At 42.7% G+C, this 22839-nt stretch overlaps 1 pseudogene; it reads left to right on the forward strand.

The window, feature by feature from the left end:
* The window catches only part of LOC120029394, a 114373-nt pseudogene extending 102181 nt beyond the window's left edge, over positions 1-12192 (forward strand).
* Positions 12193-22839: the final 10647 nt, after the last annotated feature.

The following is a 22839-nucleotide window of genomic DNA, read 5'->3' on the forward strand; positions in this document are numbered from 1 at the left end:
GAGCTCTACGGACAATTCCTTCAACCTCATGGCTTAGTTTTTGCTTTGACATGCACTGTCAACTGTGGGACATTAAATAGACAAGTCTGTGCCTTTCCAAATTATGTACCACAGGTGGACTCCATTTAAGTTGCAGAAACATCTCAACGATGCTCAATGGAAACAGGATGCACCTGAGCTCAATTTTGAGTCTCATAGCAAAGGGTCTGAATACTTACGTCAATAAGGTATTTCTGTTTTCTATTTGTTATAAATTTGCAAAAAAAATAAAAAACCTGTTTTTACTTTCTCATTATGGGGTATTTTGTGTAGATTGCTGAGGAATTATTTGTATTTAATCCATTTTAGAATAAGGCTGTAACGTAACAGAATGTGTAATAAGTCAAGGGTTTCTGAATGATGTCTGAAGGCACGGTATATACAGTACCAGTCAAAAGTTTGGACACACCTACCCATTCAAGGGTTTTTCTTTTTTTAAACTATTTTCTACAACTATGAAATAACACATACGGAATCATGTAGTGACCAAAAAAAGTGTGAAACAAATCCAAATATATTTTAGATTCTTCAAAGAAGACACCCTTTGCTTTGATGACTGCTTTGCACACTCTTGGCATTCTCTCAACCAGCTTCACCTGGAATGCTTTTCCAACAGTCTTGAAGGAGTTTCCACATATACTGAGCACTTGTTGACTGCTTTTCCTTCACTCTGCGGTCCAACTCATCCCAAACCATCTCAATTGGGTTGAGGTTGGGTGATTGTGGAGGCCAGGTCATCTGATGCATAACTCCATCACTCTCCTTCTTGGACAAATATGCCTTACACAGCCTGGAGGTGTGTTGCGTCATTGTCCTGTTGAAAACAAATTATAGTCCCACTAAGTGCAAACCAGATGGGATGGCGTATCGCTGCAGAATGCTGTGGTAGCCATGCTGGTTAAGTTTGCCTTGAATTCTAAATAAATCACAGACAGTGTCACAAGCAAAGCACCCCCACACCATTCACACGTCCTCCTCCATTCTTCATGGTGGGACACACATGCAGAGATCATCCGTTCACCTACTCTGCGTCGCACAAAGACATGGCGGTTTGAACCAAAAATCTCTAATTTGGACTCATCAGACCAAAGGACAGATTTTCACTGGTCTATTGTCCATTGCTCATGTTTCTTGGCCCAAGCAAGTCTCTTCTTATTATTGGTGTCCTTTAGTAGTGGTTTCTTTGCAACAATTCAACCATGATTCGCTGATTCACACGGTCTTCTCTGAACAGTTGATATTGAGATGTGTCTGTTACTTGAACTCTGTGAAGCATTTATTTGGGCAGCAATCTGAGGCTGTTAACTCTAATGAACTTATCCTCTGCAGCAGAGGTAACACTGGGTCTTCCTTTCCTGTGACAGTCCTCATGAGAGCCAGTTTCATCACAGGGCTTGATGGTTTTTGCGACTGCAATTGAAGAAACTTTCAAAGTTCTTAAAATGTTTCGCATTGACTGACCTTCATGTCTTCAAGTAATGATGGACTGTTGTTTCTCTTTGCTTATTTGAGCTGTTCTTCCCATAATATGGACTTGGTCTTTTACCAAATAGGGCTGTCTTCTGTATACCACCCCTACCGTGTCACATCACAACTGATTGGCTCAAACGCATTAAGAAGGAATGAAATTCCATAAATTAACTTTTAACAAGGTACACCTGTTAATTGAAATGCATTCCAGGTGACTACCTCATGAAGCTGGTTGAGAGAATGCCAAGTGTGTGCAAAGCTGTCATCAAGGCAAAGGGTGGCTATTTGAAGAATCTGTTGAACACTTTTTTGGTTACTACTTGATTCCATATGTGTTACTTCCTAGTTTTGATGGCTTCACTGTTATTCTACAATGTAGAAAATAGTAGAAATAAAAAAAAAACCTGGTTATGAGCAGGTGTGTCCAGACTTTTGACTGGTACTGTATGTGTGTATATATTCATATTTATTTTACACATATTTAACCCCTTTGTTTAGATAGGCAAAACTACCTCCATAATTCCATTAATTAAGACCAAAAAAAAATCTCCCTAGCTAAACTGAGGAATTTTGATGGCAAGTTTTTTTTATGTTACTTAGATTGATGCGCCGGTGCGTCCATAGACTAGGGGATTTTAAGATGTTTCTGAGAAACTAGGCCCTGGTCGATAGCTTAAAACTTCTTCTCAATAGGGGGTGCTGTTTGCACTTTGTAATAATTTCGTTCCCAAATTAAACTGCCTTGTACTCAATTCTTGCTCGTACAATATACAATATATATTATTATTACTATTGGATAGAAAACACTCTCTAGTTTCTAAAACCGTTTGAATTATATCTGTGAGTAAAACAGAACTCGAGTTGGAGCATTTTTCCTATGAGGATGTGAGAATGCTGAATTCTGCAAGCTGTTCTCAGGTCAGTTTATTAATTTGCCTGTCTTCTATTGGTTGAGATGCACTGCATACGCCTTCCCCTGGATGTCAGCGAATAGTGAGAATTGAAATGGTGTTTCTAGGCAGATCTGAGAGGTTATAAATGGCCTGGGAACGTGGGGTCCGGCCTTTGTTCACTTCGCTCTGACGCAGGAAGGACCTCTGGCTATCGTTATAGAAAGCTCCCTTTATAGCTCTTAGATATATCCGGCTCTGTTTTTATTTCATATAGGTGTTAAAGACATCATAAGGTTGTTATATTAAACCGAGTTATATCAGTTTATATCGGTATATTGCGATTTTCGGATATTTATTTGTACTGCGTTTTAGTGAGTCGGACACGTCTTTGCCACATGGCTAATGTTTACTGCTAATTCGAACGTTGAAGAGGACAATCTACAACCAAGCAACGATTCTTTTGGACTAAGGACACCATGCCCAAGATTCTGATGGGAGTTCATCAAAAAGTAAGAACTATATATGATGTTAATTCGTTGTTCTTTTGAAAAATGTAGAACTCATATTCTGCCATTAATCTAGGTGCGGTCTCGCTTTAACGCACGCTGTATGTTGTAGTAACGTTAATTTAAAAAATCTAACACAGCGATTGCATTAAGAACTAATGTATCTTTCATTTGCTGTCCAACCTGTATTTTTTAGTCAAGTTTATGATTAGTTATCGATTAGAATAGGTGCCTCTCCCAAGATTTCTCCCGACATTTTGTTTGCATTTTGGCTACTATTCATATTGTATAAACACGATTTGTGCCGCTAAATATGCAAATTTTCGAACAAACTCTATATGTATTGTGTAATATGATGTTATAGGACTGTCATCTGAAGAAGTTTGAGAAGGTTAGTGAAAAAATTAATATCTTTTGCTGGTTTATACGTTATCGCTATTTTTGGCTTGAATCAATGCTGTTGTGTGGTTGGCTATTGTAGTAAGCTAATATAATGCTATATTGTGTTTTCGCTGTAAAACACTTAAAAAATCTGAAATATTGGCTGGATTCACAAGTTCTTTGTCTTTCATTTGCTGTACGCTGTGTATTTTTCAGAAATGTTTTATGATGAGTATTTAGGTAATTCATGTTGCTCTCTGTAGTTATTCTAGTCGCTTTGGTGAGCGTTGTGATGGTGGCTGCAATGGTAAACTATGATTTATACCTGAAATATGCAAATTTTTCTAACAAAACATAAGCTATACAATAAATATGTTATCAGACTGTCATCTGATGAAGTTGTTTCTTGGTTAGTGGCTATTTATATCTTTATTTGGTCGAATTTGTGATAGCTACCTATGCAGGAAAAAAATGGTGGAGTAAAAAAAGTTGTGTCTTTTGCTAACGTGGTTAGCTAATAGATTTACATATTGTGTCTTCCCTGTAAAACATTTTAAAAATCAGAAATGATGGCTGGATTCACAAGATGTGTATCTTTCATCTGGTGTCTTGGACTTGTGATTTAATGATATTTAGATGCTAGTATTTACTTGTGACGCTATGCTAGGCTATGCTAGTCAGCTTTTTTACTGATGGGGGCTCTCCCGGAGCCGGGATTGGGAGGAAGTTAAGGAATAAAATAAAAAAAGATTGTTGGGATTTTGTGCTTCACATTATTGTAACACAAACCTTGATAATTTCAAGTTATCTCCCTCTTTTTATCTGTGCTGTATTTAAGTGTCATGGAAAGTATTATTTCCAGTAATACTTTGAGCCTCACGTTAATGCCATGCTGTGACGTTTCTCCATAATTAGCAAACGCAAAACATAAGAGCCTTAACACAAATGCTCCATCTATAATAGCAATTTTTATTATTTTTATTATTATTTTCTTTAGTTTATTTGGTAAATATTTTCTTAACTCTATTTCTTGAACTGCATTGAACTGCAATCTACGTTCCAAGATGGCATAGCAGTTCAGACGTCTTTTTTTGTCCTCGTATTGTCGTGTCCTGTATACATATATATTTACACCTTTCTTCGCATATCTTTATATATTTTATTATCCAAGAACTCAACTACAAAAGCTTTCCTGCAACCCGCCTCACCAATTACAAAAAAAAGTATTATTTACCTCAAATCTGAAAATCCACAGTGGTAGCTAGCCAGAGGCTAACCAGAAGCCGGCCGAAACTAGCCAGAAGCTAGCCGGAAGCTAACTAGAAGCTAGCCAGTAGCTGATCTGAAGCTGCCCAGAAGTTAGCCGGTTTGCTGGCTAGCGTTGGAGTTTCAGCTGCCCACGTTTTGTGGTCTTCAGCTATTCCTTTAGCTCGATAATCTATCGGCACTTTTGTGCAACGCGACTCGGACCGGAGCATACCGGGCCTATTTTTCTCAGTGTCCCCGGATTTCAGCCGCAGGCTCTGGACGTTTGCACCTTGATTTCGCAGCTAGCTAGCTGCAAACCGTGTGACTATTGGCTTACGTCGATCCCGGAGCAAACTTAAATTATTCCGAAGCTAGCCAGCTGAGGAGTTCCATCAGCCATTCCTGGGCTACAGTCACCTATCCGGACCCGTTTTTTGTTTTGTTTTGTTGTTGCTGCAGATGCGGAGCCCCATCGGGCCTTCACGACTGACTGCCGACATTATCTGCCCGAGGGAGTTATCCAACTGGCACCTCCGTCGCAACGTTACCTGAACGCTCATCTGGGGCTCGCTAATCGTTAGCTGTCTTATCGGCTGCTATCTGAATAAGTATATCGGACAATTTTTCTTGGGTCACTATATCTTTTTTGCCAATTGGATTGATCCCCTCTACTACACGGAACCCCACTAATCTACCGACGGAAACGCACGAGGTGTCTAAAAAAAAATAGACTTCCATCCTATGCTATCTTGCTACCGATAGCCATCTACCCGGCCAGCTGTCTGGATCGCCGTGACCCCAACCAACCTCTACTCACTGGACCCTTATGATCACTCGATTAAGCATGCCTCTCCTTAATGTAAATATGCCTTGTCCATTGCTGTTCTGTTTAGTGTTTATTGGCTTATTTCACTGTAGAGCCTCTAGCCCTGTTCACTATACCATATCCAACCTTTCAGTTCCACCACCCACATATGCGATGACATCACCTGGTTTCAATGATGTTTCTAGAGACAATATCTCTCTCATCATCACTCAATACCTAGGTTTACCTCCACTGTATTCACATCCTGCCATACCTTTGTCTGTACATTATTCCTTGAAGCTATTTTATCGCCCCCAGAAACGTCCTTTTACTCTCTGTTCTAGACGTTCTAGACGACCAATTCTCATAGCTTTTAGCCGTACCCTTATCCTACTCCTCCTCTGTTCCTCTGGTGATGTAGAGGTGAACCCAGGCCCTGCAGTACCTAGCTCCACTCCTATTCCCCAGGCGCTCTCTTTTGATGACTTCTGTAACCGTAATAGCCTTGGTTTCATGCATGTTAACATTAGAAGCCTCCTCCCTAAGTTTGTTTTGTTCACTGCTTTAGCACACTCTGCCAACCCGGATGTTTTAGCCGTGTCTGAATCCTGGCTTAGGAAGACCACCAAAAATTCTGACATTTTCATCCCTAATTACAACATTTTCAGACAAGATAGAACGGCCAAAGGGGGCGGTGTTGCAATCTACTGCAAAGATTGCCTGCAGAGTTCTGTTTTACTATCCAGGTCTGTTCCCAAACAATTTGAACTTCTACTTTTAAAAATCCACCTCTCTAAAAACAAGTCTCTCACCGTTGCCGCCTGCTATAGACCACCCTCTGCCCCCAGCTGTGCTCTGGACACCATATGTGAACTGATTGCCCCCCATCTATCTTCAGAGCTCGTGCTGCTAGGCGACCTAAATTGGAACATGCTTAACACCCCAGCCATCCTACAATCGAAGCTTGATGCCCTCAATCTCACACAAATTATCAATGAACCTACCAGGTACCACCCCAATTCCGTAAACACGGGTACCCTCATAGATATCATCCTAACCAACTTGCCCTCCAAATACACCTCTGCTGTTTTCAACCAAGATCTCAGCGATCACTGCCTCATTGCCTGCATCCGTAATGGGTCAGCGGTCAAACGACCTCCACTCATCACTGTCAAACGCTCCCTGAAACACTTCAGCGAGCAGGCCTTTCTAATCGACCTGGCCGAGGTATCCTGGAAGGATATTGATCTTATCCCGTCAGTAGAGGATGCCTGGATATTTTTTTTAAATGCCTTCCTCACCATCTTGAATAAGCATGCCCCATTCAAGAAATTTAGAACCAGGAACAGATATAGCCCTTGGTTCTCTCCTGACCTGACTGCCCTTAACCAACAGAAAAACATCCTATGGCGTTCTGCATTAGCATCGAACAGCCCCCGTGATATGCAACTTTTCAGGGAAGCTAGGAACCAATATACACAGGCAGTTAGAAAAGCCAAGGCTAGCTTTTTCAAGCAGAAATTTGCTTCCTGCAACACAAACTCAAAAAAGTTCTGGGACACTGTAAAGTCCATGGAGAATAAGAACACCTCCTCCCAGCTTCCAACTGCACTGAAGATAGGAAACACTGTCACCACCGACAAATCCACTATAATTGGGAATTTCAATAAGCATTTTTCTACGGCTGGTCATGCTTTCCACCTGGCTACCCCTACCCCGGTCAACAGCACTGCACCCCCCACAGCAACTCGCCCAAGCCTTCCCCATTTCTCTTTCTCCCAAATACAGTCAGCTGATGTTCTGAAAGAGCTGCAAAATCTGGACCCTTACAAATCAGCCGGGCTAGATAATCTGGACCCTTTCTTTCTAAAACTATCTGCTGAAATTGTTGCCACCCCTATTACTAGCCTTTTCAACCTCTCTTTCGTGTCGTCTGAGATTCCCAAAGATTGGAAAGCAGCTGCGGTTGTCCCCCTCTTCAAAGGGGGGGACACTCTTGACCCAAACAGCTACAGACCCATATCTATCCTACCCTGCCTTTCTAAGGTCTTCGAAAGCCAAGTTAACAAACAGATTACCGACCATTTCGAATCCCACCATACCTTCTCCGCTATGCAATCTGGTTTCAGAGCTGGTCATGGGTGCACCTCAGCCACGCTCAAGGTCATAAACGATATCTTAACCGCCATCGATAGGAAACAATACTGTGCAGCCGTATTCATTGACCTGGCCAAGGCTTTTGACTCTGTCAATCACCACATCCTCATCGGCAGACTCGACAGCCTTGGTTTCTCTAATGATTGCCTCGCCTGGTTCACCAACTACTTCTCTGATCGAGTTCAGTGTGTCAAATCAGAGGGTCTGTTGTCCGGGCCTCTGGCAGTCTCTATGGGGGTGCCACAGGGTTCAATTCTTGGACCGACTCTCTTCTCTGTATACATCAATGATGTCGCTCTTGCTGCTGGTGAGTCTCTGATCCACCTCTACGCAGACGACACTATTCTGTATACTTCTGGCCCTTCTTTTGACACTGTGTTAACAACCCTCCAGGCGAGCTTCAATGCCATACAACTCTCCTTCCGTGGCCTCCAATTGCTCTTAAATACAAGTAAAACTAAATGCATGCTCTTCAACCGATCGCTGCCTGCACCTGCCCGCCTGTCCAACATCACTACTCTAGACGGCTTTGACTTAGAATATGTGGACAACTACAAATACCTAGGTGTCTGGTTAGACTGTAAACTCTCCTTCCAGACTCACATCAAACATCTCCAATCCAAAGTTAACTCTAGAATTGGCTTCCTATTCCGCAACAAAGCATCCTTCACTCATGCTGCCAAACATACCCTTGTAAAACTGACCATCCTACCAATCCTCGACTTCGGTGATGTCATTTACAAAATAGCCTCCAATACCCTACTCAATAAATTGGATGCAGTCTATCACAGTGCCATCCGTTTTGTCACCAAAGCCCCTTACACTACCCACCACTGCGACCTGTACACTCTCGTTGGCTGGCCCTCGCTTCATACTCGTCGCCAAACCCACTGGCTCCAGGTCATCTACAAGACCCTGCTAGGTAAAGTCCCCCCTTATCTCAGCTCGCTGGTCACCATAGCAGCACCTACCTGTAGCACGCGCTCCAGCAGGTATATCTCTCTGGTCACCCCCAAAACCAATTCTTCCTTTGGCCGCCTCTCCTTCCAGTTCTCTGCTGCCAATGACTGGAACGAACTACAAAAATCTCTGAAATTGGAAACACTTATCTCCCTCACTAGCTTTAAGCACCAGCTGTCAGAGCAGCTCATAGATTACTGCACCTGTACATAGCCCATCTATAATTTAGCCCAAACAACTACCTCTTTACCTACTGTATTCATTTATTTATTTTTTTGCTCCTTTGCACCCCATTATTTCTATCTCTACTTTGCACTTTCTTCCACTGCAAACCAACCATTCCAGTGTTTTTTTTACTTGCTATATTGTATTTACTTCGCCACCATGGCCTTTTTATATTTTTATTTATTTTTATATATATTTTGTTTGCCTTCACCTCCCTTATCTCACCTCACTTGCTCACATTGTATATAGACTTATTTTTTCACTGTATTATTGACTGTATGTTTGTTCTACTCCATGTGTAACTATGTGTTGTTGTATGTATCGAACTGCTTTGCTTTATCTTGGCCAGGTCGCAATTGTAAATGAGAACGTGTTCTCAATTTGCCTACCTGGTTAAATAAAGGTGAAATAAATAAATAAATTGTTGGTTTAAAGGGCTTGTAGAAAGTAAGCATTTCACAGCAAGGTGAATTGTATTTTGTATTTGGCGCATGTGACAAATAACATTTGATTTGATTTTGATTATAATTATTCCTGCAACTGCTTATAGCGTCTAGCCAATGCTATTGGTTAACGTCAAATCCTCAACATTCCTGTTCTATACAAATAATAATTGAAGATCTCTTTAACTCCCAACACCTCTCATCTCTGTTTTCGCTCTACTTTCCTTTCTTGTTTTCTGATCCTGGAGTTGATCGAGGGAATTCACTGACCTGCCAGAAGTACTCTGAGCTGTCACACAGTGTAAGGACGCCTTTCATTCGGGGACGGATGTAATTGGGGCGGCCTGCCCGCCTTTGTGAGGGCCTTGGGGAGGACCCTGCATCTCATGCATGAAGTCTCTGGAGGAGCACCAAACTCACATCCATCATTAGTCGTCATAGCCGTTTAAATTGTATGGGTTTATTATGAGATTTTAGATTAATTTAGGCCTTAATGAGTATTTATTTGATCTAATGTATTTTAGTGGAGGACCTTTGGATCAGCAGTTTCAGTCACGTTCAAGGTTATTAATATCCCTATTTAAGACGGAGGATGTGAAAACAAAGTGGAGCAACATGTTTTCATTGTTCTTTATGTCTGTGCTGTTATGTACGTTGATCATAGCGATTTCTCTGACATACCGCTAAATCACGGGGTTTGGTAATGTGCTATTTTCGGGAAGCCATAAAAGCGGCAGTTTGGGAAGTTGGTCTATCCAATACATGTTGACAATATTCGTCAGATTTTCCGTGCTGCTCTGTTTATTCTATTCAAATTGGACACTCTACAAACTGACAGAATCGAGAGAGTTGGTGTTTTAAGTGTTTCGGTGTGAAGGCAATAATCTAGAGATGTCAGTCAGGATTATTTCTTTATCACGTGCCCCTGTCCCTCAGCATTCAACGCAGTTTTAGTGCCAGAATCCTGGTGAGAATGTGGGAACATAGCACCAAGATAGAAATGTTGACTATCTGCTATGTGACAGTTTAATTTGAGTCTGAGAAGGAGAGAAGGGAGCGGTCTTTGATGTGATGTATTTGCCATCGCTCCGGTGCAAAGTTTATTCAGATGCAGTTAATATCCTCAATCACATTTCAATCTGATAACCCAGAGAGAGTACATGTATAAGACTTCATACCTTAATCCCCAATATGTTTTAATGGGACAGATTTCTGATCAATCTGATTCAATAAGGTTTTAGACTAGCTAGCCTTTTTTTGTTACTTGAGAGTAAGTCACTATGAAAGTCGGTCCCGATGAAAGCCACTTCACTTCGTGAAGAGAGGACAGGCAAAGGACACTGTCTGTTGTGACCTAGCTACAACTGTGGGGGGGTCACATTGTTCCTGGTTACCAGCCTAAATTATTGTTATTGGCCTCCTACTCTATGTAACTTCTTTACAACAAAAGTTGTCTTACTTACAATACCAATATAACTAGAATAGATAGTATCATAAATGTCCCTAAACTAGTCCACCATTGCAATTCATCACTTTGCTACTAAGCTTAAGGGTTATGAGTCATATTTGTGGTGATTGTTTCTCCTCTCATTTAGTGTTCTAATTTACTCAAATTGTCACGGAGAATGATTTCAATGCCTCTAAAGTGTTTTTCAGTGAATTCTGACTGACTCGTGAATTTATGAAATTTATGACTCATTTTTTGGTGCTGTCGTCCGAACTGCACGTTTGTGACATGAATATGCAAAGCATAGCTGTTTTGTGTTGGGGGTCTGGGCCATCCCCCAAATCTACAGCCACTCATCTCTAAGTCATCATGGGACACAAAGACGACCAACTCATTTCCCCCTTACCTGGGACTGGGAGAATTCAAACTCTGCCAAATGTCCTACCTGGTTCCAGATCTGTGGGTTTGTACAGATAGATCGCAGTCGTTCCTCCGTCCTTGGCAGCGTTTATTAAAGGTCAAAATAGAATACTTAAATTATTAAATATTTACACTGGTGATAAATCAAACAATAGAAAGAGTGATGAAATAGTGTCCAGTGGAGCACTCCGATATGCTTCACCTCGGATTAGGGGGGGGGAGGGGGCGGAAGGGGCGGGGGCTGCAGCGAAATCATTCAAAGATTGATTTGTTTCTGATCTCTGTTTCTGATTGTTGCATGTTTATGCATTTTGTCATTTTTCACAGCCAGAAGGCCAAGTGCCATTTGCTGTAATGTGGTGAAACAGACAGATCAGGGTGTAATGGAAATCTCTCTACTCAGCAACCTGTGGCTCTGAGATTTTTCCCCCATTCCTAAAAAAAATAAGTTTTTAAAAAGTTTGCTGGACAGATCGTGAACAGAGACAGGATAGTAAGCAGGAGAGATAATGTTTTTTTCTTAGATCAGTACTGAACTTGTTTATTTGATTCTTGTTTTTGTAAGAAGTCTATTTCCATCGAAGGGCTGCTGAGATATGTAGGTGTACCTACCCCCCCCCCCCCCGTGCTTTTTCCAATACAGTCTAGTAGTTAGCTAGCATTTTCCTAGCTAGACAAAGGAATTGGACAATGATCAAGATGATGGCAGGAGAGAGACTAATCAGGGAGACTTCAAAGCCGGTGTGTTCCATCCCAATCACACAGCCAGGCTTGAAAGATGAGGGAGGAATTGCAGCATTTCACTACACCAGTACAATGAAAATTATAAAATAACTGAAGCTGAGTTTTTTTCTTTCTAACATGTCTGTCAAAGCTGACCATCGCTACTCTTTCTAGCTCATTAACATTTGAACCGGTATTCTTTTTACCGTCTGACAACTTACAAAACTTTTTTCTGTTTTGTGTTGTCAGATTGAGGACTCTGGGCTCTCACTCAATCACCCCAGCCAATACTTCATGGAGAGCCAGAAGCTGTTAGGTGGTCCTGTGGCTGGGGTGAAGGTGGAGGTGAAGCGGGAGGACAACCCCGCCACCAACCCCCCAACACGCCCAGGACACACCAGGACCAGGGAACCTGTCTCAGGAGGTGGCAGCAGAAATGACAAAGGACCTGGATTCTTTCTTCCAAGATGCCTGATATTGTCTTACTCATCCCTGATCACATTTCCCCACTATTATTTTAAATGAATTTTAAATCCAATATATATTTTTTTACAAAGAGTAATACTTTTCTATACTTCTCTAAAACATTTTGTTTAGCTTCCGTTTTACCTCCACATGTATGTACAGTGGGCCGGCTGCGACAGAGCCTGGGCTCGAACCCAGAATCTCAGGTGGCACAGCTAGCACTGCGATGCAGTGCCTTAGACCACTGCGCCACCCGGGAGGCTCCCACAACCATTTCTGTGTGGATCTTGAGGTCTGTTTTGGGTCATTGTCTTGTTGGAAAGTCCACATACGGCCAAGTCCCAGCCTTCTGGCAGAGGCAACCAAATTGTCAGCCAAAATTGCCTGATACTTGGTGGAATTCATTATGCCATCAATCTTAACCAGTGCCCCTGGACCTCTGGAATTAAAACAGCCCCAAAGCATCACTGACCCACCACCATATTTCACTGTGGGTATGAGGTGCCTCTCCTTGTATGCATCTCTGTTTCGACGCCAAACATGCCGATGCTGTATCTGACCAAAACGTTCAATTTTGGTCTCATCTGACCAGAGCACCTTCTTCCAATCATAATTTAAATGATGTTTGGCGAGCTCCAAGCGCTTGCGTCTGTGTCTTGGGGTCATTAAGGGCTTTTTTTCTGGCAACCCTTCCAAAGAGACTGTGGTTGTGGAGGTGGCGTCTGATGGTGCTTTTTTAAACCTGGTGACCCCAAGACGACACCAAGGCCTGCAATTCTTTCACAGTGATTCTGGGGGTTTTGTTGCTTCTCTCACGATCCTCCTCCCTATCCCGGGGGGGCAAAATGCATTTGCATCCTCTACCCGTGAGGTTTTCAACTGTTCCATATCTTTTGAATTTTTTTATAATTGCCCTGACAGTGCTCAGTCATATATTCAATCGTTTGTGGATCTTCTTGTAGCCATTACCAGATTTATGAAGGTCTACGACCATCTGTCCCTTTTGAACTGCCAGTTCTTTTCTTTTCTTCATGGTGTTGGATGACAAAGGGATATTGCATGCATGTTACCTCATTTTTATACCCTAGAGAAAAAGGAAGTGATGTAATGGCTCAATATAGTTCCTTAACACTTAGATAAACTTAAATAAGTGGAATATAATTCCTGGTTTAATTTTGGTTGATGTTATTTACAATAATATTTAAGGGTGCCATTAATTGTGAAACCTTGATTTGGAGGACATTGATTTTTAATTAAATCAATAAATTATTTTGGTGGGTTCCATTGAAACAATAATAAAGTACAGTATTTCGAACATGTTGGTCTTTTGAGTTTGTCTCTATAATTATATTGTTTATATTTTTTTAAGTATTGTTTGTGCATTGCCAGTCAGGGGTGCCAGTAATTTTGGAGCCCACTGTAGTCATACAATTTGATAATATGAAGATCTTCTCTTTTGTGGTTATTTGTTGGTTGACAAATGCAATACAATACCTATCAAAAGCTGAATCTCGACCTCAACCAAAATCTTGGGATTTACCGACAGTTGAACTACAATCCTCAAACCTAAAACACATTGGAGCGGTTGGATTTACCGACAGTAGAACTACAATCCTCAAACCTAAAACACATTGGAGCGGTTGGATTTACCGACAGTAGAACTACAATCGTCAAATCTGAAACACGTTGCTGTGATGGATCTTCATTTTCTCTCCTTGTTAAAACTTGACTTTGGTACAATTCATTTTTTTTTAAATAATCTGTTTGGGAATGGAATTGCCTCAGTTTGTTCTCTTCTTCGTGGCCTAGCCAGGTTTAAAAAACGATGGCTTATCGCCAGACTCCACACTCTGGCGAGGATTTGCCTGCTCATTGGGCTATGACCAGAAAATATCCCAGCTGCCCCAGAAGCATAATCATTGTTTTTTGTTCACAAGGGATGGATAAAAGTAAATACATTTCCCACTGTTGTATTACAATAGCTTGGAATACTCTTGTTGATGCAATTTAACCAAAATCCACCCTGTCAGGAAATATTAGCATTCTTGTAAGGTCTCTTGGCCGAATTACATATTGGGTGCCAATAACTCAAGTGGTGTTGTGAACTTGTAATATTTTAAAATGTTTCTCACAGACTTACTCCGTTGGTTATTCAATTCACATCAGCCCCCAGAAAATCATACAATATTAATGAATTCTGCAAAGTGTAACTAGTAAAACTTGATCAATTAAGTTACATTATCGGGTATAGGGAATAAAATGTGCTCATTGTTGAGAGATTTAAATACATTTTAGTTAATGTTGAGTTTACACGCTATGGCTATTCCTTGTAGCAGTCAAGACAAACCTGGTGTGACTATCTACTCAAAATAGCCCAGAGATCGTTACCAGTTATGGGTTGCACTGTTAGGCAAAACCCTTTCTGACATGCTTTCCATGGTGGAGTAATTTATTTAAACCCGTGTGTGAAGAAGGCTTGGGTAAGCAAGGTCGACGTGTTCAGGGTCAGTGTTCATGCAGTTTATTTTGGTCTGTCCTGGAAGTTTTCCACAGCCCACACTGCTAGCTATACAATGTCAAGCTTTTTTTGCCTCTTAAAACGTGTCAGACGTTTCTTGCTGATAACTACTTGGTTGAGAAAAATCTATTTACTATGATTGTGATATGTGGTTGTCTCACCTATTTATCTTAAGATGAATGGCCAAACTATTTTTCTCTCAGTAAGATGGTTTAATTTGAAAAAGATAAAGTATATATGGATAGATTGGTCGGTAATTAATGTACAAACTAGTCAAGATGGCCTGTATTTAAAGCTGCAATATAACTTTTTGGGTGATCTGACCAACTTCCCATAGAAATGTAATCTATTTTTGATTATGGAAAATATATTTCACAGCAGTTTTAATGGTACAATGAATTTTAGCAACCAGGAAATGCCGGAGCAATTTCTACACAGTGCATCTTTAATGCTTGATCAAATTGGATAATATCTTATGGTAATGCATTAAAATATAAATGCAGCACAATATTAATTATAATTACAGTAGGTTCCTTGTGATTCCTTCCTTTTAGGATTTACTTCTACCCACGGCATGTCCACACTACCTAGACGCTTCAGTAATGGCATTGTGCTCTCCTCCATCCTTCTCACTGTGCCCTATACAAGCTCTCCTCTCTCACTCATTCACTCTGCCCTGGCCTGTACAAGCTCCTCACCCCTCCCTCTGTGCTCTGTAACAAGCTCTGCTGGCTAAATTTAGAGACCCAGAGGAGAGGGACCTGCATTGTGAATGTAAATGGTTCCCCTGGTAGGCCAGGAAAGTAATGGGGCCATTAAGGGAGAAATTGAGCTAGTAAATGCTTACACCTTTGTGTAAATGTATACTTCTTTGAACATGTTTTGCAGCAGTGTGCTGTGTCTAAAGAACTCATGCAATTCAGTTGAAGTCATGGAACATTCAAGGACTAATGGTAAATAGTACAATGAGATTTTACATTTTAGTCATTTAGCAGACGCTCTTATCCAGAGCGACTTACAGTAGAGTGCATACATTTTATTACATTTTACATTTTTTTACATACTGAGACAAGGATATCCCTACCGGCCAAACCCTCCCTAACCCGGACGACGCTATGCCAATTGTGCGTCGCCCCACGGACCTCCCGGTTGCGGCCGGCTGCGACAGAGCCTGGGCGCGAAACCAGCCCAGCCTGGGCGCGAACCCAGAGACTCTGGTGGCGCAGCTAGCACTGCGATGCAGTGCCCTAGACCACTGCGCCACCCGGGAGGCATAAGAGATCATACTTACTTGATTTTTATTTTTGATAGCAGATGCTGTGCCTCTGGGTATACAGTTTGGAGTTAGGTGCAATGTTTTGTGGTACATGTTGCTTTTCACTTTGGTATCTCTATGCACAAACATCTTAATGTATTTTAGTTTTTCAATTGTTATTATAATGGTGTATAAAAGCGCCAGTAACACTTTATTTGGATAGTCTGTAGAGCATCTACAGATAGACTATCAGTAACATTTCAACTATCTCCTAACCCTAACCCTTGCTCTATCCCTAACCTTAACCCTTATCCTAACCCTAAACTTAACTCGAACCTTTACCCTTACCCCAACCCTTATTCTAAACCTAACCTTCACAAGCAGCTGCCTATCAACATATTGTTTGTTGATAGTATGACCATCTGTCATACTCCGGACTATCCAAATAAAGTGTGACCAAAGTGTCACTTAAATTTGGACTTAAAAGTGTTTGTCTACCTGGGCCCGGTTTCCCAAAAGCATCTTAAGGCTAAATTCCTCATTAGAACCTTCGTAGGAGCATCGTTAAATCTCAGAGCTGTTTCCCAAAACCATTGATATTAGTGTTGCACTTGAAAACACTCGTAATCTAAAACCTGCCACGTAGAAGTGCATCGTTAGACGCTTTTACATCCTCCCACGTCACTTTATAGACTATCTCCGTTAAACATAGAATCATATTGTCACGGCAGCCTTCCCTCTCTTCACCAAAAGAGGGGGTGAAACAGGGATCGGACCAACACGCAGCGTAGCCAGTGCTCAACATGTTTAATTAAACAAAAAACAGTGAACACTTACAACGAACAAAAATAACAAAGTGTGGCAAACCGAAACAGTCCTATCTGGTGCAGAACACAAACACAGAGACAGGAAACAACCACCCACAATCCCCAACACAAAACAAGCCACCTATATATGATTCTCAATCAGGGACAACGATTGACAGCTGTCTCTGATTGAGAACCATATTAGGCTGGACACAGAAACAGACAAACTAGACACACAACATAGAATTTCCACCCAGCTCACGTCCTGACCAACACTAAACAAGCAAAACACATAAGAACTATGGTCAGGACGTGACAGTACCCCCCCCCCCTGAGGTGCGGACTCCGAACGCACCCCTAAAACTCAAGGGGAGGGTCTGGGTGGGCATCTGTCCGCGGTGGCGGCTCCGGCGGTGGACGAGGACACCACTCCACCACTGTCTTTGTCCCCCTCCTTAGCGTCCTTTGAGTGGCGACCCTCGCCCCCGACCATGGTCCAGGAACCTTCACCAAGGCCCCTCCTAAATATAGACAACTCAGGACTGAGAGGTAGCTCAGGACAGAGAGGTAGCTCAGGACAGAGAGGTAGCTCAGGACAGAGAGGTAGCTCAGGACAGAGAGGTAGCTCAGGACAGAGAGGTAGCTCAGGATAGAGAAGTAGCTCAGGACAGAGAGGTAGCTCAGGACAGAGGGGCAGCTCAGGACAGAGGGGCAGCTCAGGACAGAGGGGCAGCTCAGGACAGAGGGGCAGCTCAGGACAGAGGGGCAGCTCTGGACTGAATGGTTGCTCCGGACTAGATGCAGCTCATGACTGGAAGGCAGCTCATGACTGGAAGGCAGCTCATGACTGGAGGGCAGCTCATGACTGGAAGGCAGCTCATGACTGGAAAGCGGCTCCTGACTGGAAGGCGGCTCCTGACTGGAAGGCGGCTCCTGACTGGAAGGCGGCTCCTGGCTGGAAGGCGGCTCCTGACTGGAAGGCGGCTCATGACTGGCGGGCGGCTCATGACTGGCGGGCGGCTCACGACTGGAGGGCGGCTCATGACTGGAGGGCGGCTCATGACTGGAGGGCGGCTCATGACTGGAGGGCGGCTCTGGCAGCTCCTGACTGGCTGGCGGCTCTGGCAGCTCCTGATTGGCTGGCGGCTCTGGCGGCTCCTGATTGGCTGGCGGCTCTGGCGGCTCCTGATTGGCTGGCGGCTCTGGCGGCTCCTGATTGGCTGGCGGCTCTGGCGGCTGCTGATTGGCTGGCGGCTCCGCCGGATATACCGGACCGTGCAGGCGTACTGGCTCCCTTGAGCACTGAGCCTGCCCAACCTTACCTGGTTGAATGCTCCCCGTATCCCGACCAATGCGGGGAGGTGGAATAACCCGCACTGGGCTGTGTAGGCGAACCGGGGACGCCATGCGTAAGGCTGGTGCCATGTACACCGGCCCGAGGAGACGTACTGGAGGCCAGATATGTTGAGCCGGCTTCATGGCACTTGGCTCAATGCTCAATTTAGCCCGGCCAGTGCGGGGAGGTGGAATAACCCGCACCGGGCTATGCACACGTACAGGAGACACCGTGCGCTCTTCCGCATAACACGGTGTCTGCCCGTACTCCCGCTCTCCACGGTAAGCATGGGAAGTGGGCGCAGGTCTCCTACCTGACTTCGCCACACTACCCTTTAGCCCCCCCCAAGAAATTTTTGGGATTTCTTCTCGGGCTTCCTGGCCAGCCGTGTTCCCTCATAACACCGGTTCCCCTTCTCAGCTGCTTTCGCTCTCCTAGCTGCCTCCACCTGTTCCCATGGAAGGCGATCCTTACCAGCCAGGATCTCCTCCCATGTGTAGCAACCCTTTCCGTCCAATACGTCCTCCCAAGTCCATTTCTCCTGGTCCCGCTGCTGCTGCTGCCGTTGCTGCCCGTTGCTACGCTGCTTGGTCCGGGTTTGGTGGGTGGTTCTGTCACGGCAGCCTTCCCTCTCTTCACTAAAAGAGGGGGTGAAACAGGGATCGGACCAACACGCAGCGTAGCCAGTGCTCAACATGTTTAATTAAACAAAAAACAGTGAACACTTACAACGAACAAAAATAACAAAGTGTGGCAAACCGAAACAGTCCTATCTGGTGCAGAACACAAACACAGAGACAGGAAACAACCACCCACAATCCCCAACACAAAACAAGCCACCTATATATGATTCTCAATCAGGGACAACGATTGACAGCTGTCTCTGATTGAGAACCATATTAGGCTGGACACAGAAACAGACAAACTAGACACACAACATAGAATTTCCACCCAGCTCACGTCCTGACCAACACTAAACAAGCAAAACACATAAGAACTATGGTCAGGACGTGACACATATGGTTTATCCGTCACTCTGTGACGTACGATAAGTTGACTATAAAGTTGCCAATGTCTTTGCAATTGATACAAACAACCGATGTATAAATAAATTGTTAAAATGAAAAATCAGGAAGACTGCATTAATATAGAGATACAGTAGGCTATAGGCCTATTTCAATCATATTGAAATACATATCATGTTCAATAAATGTAGTCCCATTTTGCTACTAGTAATTCTAATTAGCTAAATGCTAAAGCTGTTTGGGATGAGATTCGAACTCGCAAACCTTTGGGTTGCTAGACGTTCACATTAAACGCACATCCATCCATCCTGACCAACCACCCTACTTTCCTTTTTTTGCCTTAATTAATCATCTGTCTTAAATAACCATACCAAACGTAACATATTGTACTAATTTGAGTGTCCCAGATGTGAGTTTACTGTGTTACGTCTAGTCTGAGACCAGGCTGCTCTGTGTGGTGTTTTGGAAAATGCATGATACATCTTGGGCCGTTGTGGGAAAGATGCATCGTTAAAACACTCATAAGCCTAAGTTCCATTGCTGTTGGGAAACCAGGCCCTGGTTGTTTTATGAACCTATACTTGAAGGGAGCTGTGTCTCATCAGGCTACTGTGCATCGCTGTCTCACGTTTAATGCTGAAGCATTAACGTTTGGTTTGCTAGGAGCCTGCCTGCACCCTGCCACATAGCTGGAATTAAATTAGTTTTTGGAATCCGAGCATGGCGCTTGACAGAGAGGATTTAAGCACAAATAATAAGGCAAGCAGATATGAACAGTGCACAGCCAGACTACTGTCAGCAAAAGACCTTGATGTTGCATATTTGGTGGAGCTTGACTGCTGCTTTTGACAAAGCTGTCCCCTTCTCTAGCGGCTTGGATCAGTTCACCAGGGCAGCGTTCCCCTCTACAAATGGATTTACAATCATTAGCCATATTATAAACTTCACTGGTTCACAGAGTGATTAGTTCACTTCCATTAGTCAATACATGAACTAGAAGCCTAGTGGGGATGGTTGAATGGGTGCATTCACTACAAAAGGCTGATGGGAAATATATCATATATTCCGTAAAAGTAAGGCCCTGTTTCCTGAAATCCGAGGCACCTTACCCAGCTACACAGGGATAATTTCATTCCATTTATCTTGGGGAGAGTGAGATGAATGGGGCCCCATGTCTTACATGTATATACTGGGCTGCGTGTCTTGGTGTACAAAATTACATTTTCCAAAATGGGTTTCATTTGAGGCTTTAATATTGTCTGGTTCCCCAGCAAATCCCAGTGCTGACGTTGTACACCATTCAAAACCCATTTGCAATGTACAGTATATGCCGGTACACACATTCCCTTGTATAAGGGTGCTCTTCTAACAGGCTAGAGCTGCTGAACGTACCCTTGGACCTCACTTAATGATACAAGAAGTTGGCGTAGTATAGCTACAGTACATGAAATATCCTGATTCATCAGTAAAGGCCCGCACTATCGATTTACTATAAGTTTACCTCGATTTATTACTAGCCTATTTGTAAAACATGGCTTCTTAGTTTGTTTTACGTCCTCCTTGCTTCAAAGGATTAACATTTGTGGGAGGAAATTAAGTAGGCTACATGGAAGGATGTCCTGTGAAAGCAGGTCCTGTTTCTGTGTCCGCTGTGAAGTCTCAAGCTTATGGTTGGTAATGAGTTCCATTTGTCAGTCTTTCATGAGGTTAATACTGTATGGAGTTGGACGAGTTTGGAAGATTAATTGGTATGCGTTTGGTTCTATTATTCTTTACGCTTATGGGATTTTTAAGTAATGTTATAGATTCTGCTTGCCATGTTCAGTGGTAGAGAAAGTACCCAATTGTCAAAGTAAAGATACTGTAACAGAAAATGACTCAATGAGGAAAAAGTGTAAAAGTATTTGGTTTTAAATATACTTAAGTATCTTAACATCAATGTAATTGCTAAGATATACTTAAGTATCAAAAGTATTAATTATTTCTAATTATATTAAGCAAACCAGACATCACAATTTTCTTGTTTTTATTTATTTATCGATAGCAAACGAAGCATTTGTGTTTAGTGAGTCTGCCAGATCAGGGGCAGTAGAGATGACCACGGTTGTTCTCTTGATAAGTGTGTGAATTAGACCATTTTCCTGTTCTGCTAGGCATTCAAAATGTAATGAGTACTTTTGAGTGTCAAGGAAAATGTATGGAGTAAAAAGTACATTCTTGTTTTTAGGAATGTAGTCAAGTAAAAGTTGTCAAAAAATATAAATAGTGAATTACAGATACCACAAAAAACTACTTAAGTAGTACTTTAAAGTATTTTTACTTTACACCGCTGGACATGTTAGTCTATCTTCTATGCAATGGTGGCCTCTGTTTCTATAGTTACACACTGTGGTTTGGCTTTTAAAGCATGAACATAAGGGTGATGTTGGATCTGATGTTGGATCAGTTTTTCTATACTATTCCAATCCTCAAAGATCCTGGGTGGGTGGGAGAGCTTTCTGCTCTTTAGCCATGTCAGTACCAGACTCCGTTATCTTGATTAAAATATTATATTGTGGATGCTTTTATCGACTCTTGGTATAATTCCTCCTCTAATCGTGCAGAGAGTACACTGGAAGTGTCAGTTGTTTTGGTTCCACAGGGAATAATTTTGCACTTTGAAACACTTTAGTGTTGAACAGGGGGCTGTATTCCTCACTGAAACACGTGTTGTGTCCATTTTAGGACTTCTTCCTTCCTGTGCATCAAATGTTTGTATCTGCAAAGTACAAAGCGTATCGTGATGTTGTACATTGCTGTGAAATTGCTCCTTTTACCTGACACTGAAAGTCATAGTGATTGAACCCCATCCAGCCAGAGCCCAACACCCGCTCCCTCTCTTAATGTGTCCTGACGTTGACTAATTAACAGGGGCTACCATTGCACACGCTGGCCTGCTGAGGATTCAATTAATCTCCTGCTGCCTTCCTCCTCCTTTTTTCTCTTGCCCCTCTCCTTTTCTTCTTCTCACCGCCTTCCCACCCAACCTCGGATTTCCTGCAGAGGAATGAGAGGAGAAGTAATGAATGCATCAATGTTGTTGTTAACTAATGTGTGGGTCTCTGTTAGTGAGTTTTGTTTGTTGTGTGTTGACGTGAGGAGGGGAAGTTAGAGGTTGCTGAGGAGGAGGAAGTCGGAATAGATTAGACTGTGCAGCACAGAACTGGTAAAAGTGAAAGCTGCACTTGCAGGGTGCTCATAGCTGATGAGGAGAGGAAATGGATAGACTGACAGACACACACAGACAGAAGATGTGCCAGTGGAATTGCTAATTTCAACATGACGGTGTTCCATTATCATACGATCGACATGGTCCTAAGAGGCTTGCTGATGCTTGGGAGTAGAACCATACATATGTTTTTGTCTCCCTATAAGAACCGGTGGTTTCCGAGTAATCTAACATGCTGCTGGAAAGTTTTGTGATTGGGAGAATAGGATGATTGAAGGATGATTCAGAATGGTTTCTTCTTGTGCCTGGAGATAAGATGTCAGGTCAGTATCCGAGTGTAAACAGCGACCTATTCCCCTGATGTATCAAGCAAATAAACAACTTACCCATGGAAATGAATTTGTTTCTTGAAGCCAAGAATGTCTGATCTCTTCACCCTCGAACCAAGGGAGAATAACAAAGGACTTGTAATGTTTACAGGCATAGAAAGATCACAGAGGTCTAATCAC

This window comes from Salvelinus namaycush, chromosome 35 (assembly GCF_016432855.1).
Source record: "Salvelinus namaycush isolate Seneca chromosome 35, SaNama_1.0, whole genome shotgun sequence".
NCBI classification, from domain to species: Eukaryota; Metazoa; Chordata; class Actinopteri; order Salmoniformes; family Salmonidae; genus Salvelinus; species Salvelinus namaycush.